The sequence below is a fragment of the Gekko japonicus genome, unplaced genomic scaffold (assembly GCF_001447785.1).
Source record: "Gekko japonicus isolate JY-2015 unplaced genomic scaffold, Gekko_japonicus_V1.1 scaffold3725, whole genome shotgun sequence".
NCBI lineage: Eukaryota > Metazoa > Chordata > Lepidosauria > Squamata > Gekkonidae > Gekko > Gekko japonicus.
In genome coordinates, this window is record NW_015165935.1 from 94,680 (window position 1) to 96,804 (window position 2,125).

A 2,125-nucleotide genomic window follows, 5' to 3' on the forward strand; every position below is an offset into this window, starting at 1 on the left:
AAGGCATTTTATATACCCCCGACCCGTTAAGGACACCTGGGCGCGCAAGATGGAGCGAAAGCATAGCTGGAAATGACAGCGCCCCCCCCCTCAGGATCTTACCCTCTTTGCAAAGCTGCCGTCTACTGAGTCTGACCGTTGGCCCATCAAGGTCGGTCTTGTCTACTCAGACTGGCAGCGGCTCTCCAGGGACTCATGCCGAAAAAAGAATCTTTCCCATCACCTCCTACCTGATTCTTAGATTCAGAGGAGTCAGCTGTGTTAGTCTATTGCTGCAAAACAGTAAAAAGCCCAGTAGCACCTTTAAGACGAACAAACGGCATCTGACAAAGAGGGCTGCGTTTCTCGAAAGCTTATGCGACAATAAAGTCTATCAGTCTTAAAGGTACTACTGGGCTTTTTACTGTTTTACCTGATTCTTTTAACTGGAGAGGCCGGGGATTGAACCCGGGACCTTCTGCATGCCAAGCAGAGGCTCTGCCACTGAGCCATAACCCCTCTTTACGGCTCTCTCCAGGGTCTCAGGCAGAGGTCTCTCACATCACCTCCTGCCTGGTCCTTTTTAACTGGAGATGCTGGGGATTGAACCTGGGACCTTCTGCCTGCCAAGCAGAGGCTCTTCCACTGAGCCATAACCCCTCTTTACGGCTCTCTCCAGGGTCTCAGGCAGAGGTCTCTCACATCACCTCCTGCCTGGTCCTTTTTAACTGGAGATGCTGGGGATTGAACCTGGGACCTTCTGCATGCTAAGCAGAGGCTCTTCCACTGAGCCACGGCCCCTCTTTACGGCTCTCTCCAGGGTCTCAGGCGGAGGTCTTTCACATCACTTCCTGCCTGGTCCTTTTAACTGGAGATGCCGGGGATTGAACCTGGGACCTCCTGCATGCCAAGCAGAGGCTCTTCCACTGAGCCACAGCCCCTATTTACAGCTCTCTTCAGGGTCTCAGGCGGAGGTCTCTCACATCACCTCCTGCCTGGTCCTTTTAACTGGAGATGCTGGGGATTGAACCTGGGACCTTCTGCCTGCCAAGCAGAGGCTCTTCCACTGAGCCACGGCCCCTCTTTACAGCTCTCCAGGGTCTCAGGATGAGGTCTTTCACACCACCTCCTGCCTCGTCCTTTTCACTGGAGATGCCGCGGATTGAACCTGGGACCTTCTGTGTGCAGATGCTTTAGCACTGAGCCACGGCCCCTCTGACAAATCTGTGTACAAACACCATCGTGGGCAGAGAAGGGTTTCAGATATTTATCAACTCCAACTCAGGGACAGAGTCAGGTTTCTCTACCCCGTCCTCCTAGACTGAAGGCAGTCTGCCACAGAGAGGAACCGACAAGACACACCACACCAAAATGCATGTAAAACAGATGGCAGAAGGAGAACTGGACAGGGCCAGAAGAGAACCCTGTTCCTCTTCTGCTCCCGGTGGCAAGTCCATTCGTCCACACAGCCTCCTACAAGTCAACCTCGTTCTGACCGCCGTGCAAACAGCAGAAGGTGCTGCAGGAGATGCCTAAGAGAGCTGGAGACCAGTGTTCCCTCTAAGCTGAGCTTTTTTTTTAATCAGTCCAGTTACCTTTATTGGCATGTAACCCTTGCAAACCCATATACAACAAAAAAACAACAACCACAGCATAGAACAATATTTGCAAAATACAGAAACAAGGAATTACCAAGTAAGTATAAAAGGTAAAGGTTCCCTTGCTCGAAAGCCAGTCGAATCCGAGTCTAGGGTTGCAGTGCTCATCTCCGTTTCAAAGCCGAAGAGCCAGTGCTGTCCGAAGACGTTTCCGTGGTCATGTGGCCGGCATGACTAAACACCAAGGCGCATGGAACGCTGTTACCTTCCCACCGAAGTGGTACCTATTTATCTACTTGCAATTTCTTGCTTTCGAACTGCTAGGTTGGCAGGAGCTGGAACTAGAGACGGGAGCTCACTCCGTCATGCGGCAACCCGGGTCTCGAACTGCTGAACTACACCACCGAAGTGGTACCTATTTATCTACTTGCAATTTCTTGCTTTCGAACTGCTAGGTTGGCAGGAGCTGGGGCCAGAGACGGGAGCTCACTCCATCATGCGGCACACTCGGGTCCCGAACTGCTGAACTACCGACCTTCCACAGCCTG

General features: G+C 52.2%; 1 protein-coding gene across 1 annotated transcript in view; it reads right to left on the reverse strand.

Annotated features, from left to right (window-relative positions):
• KIF24 (kinesin family member 24) overlaps window positions 1–2,125 on the reverse strand; it is a 50,515-nt gene that overhangs the window by 22,077 nt on the left and 26,313 nt on the right. The gene's annotated exons all lie outside the window — the stretch shown is intronic.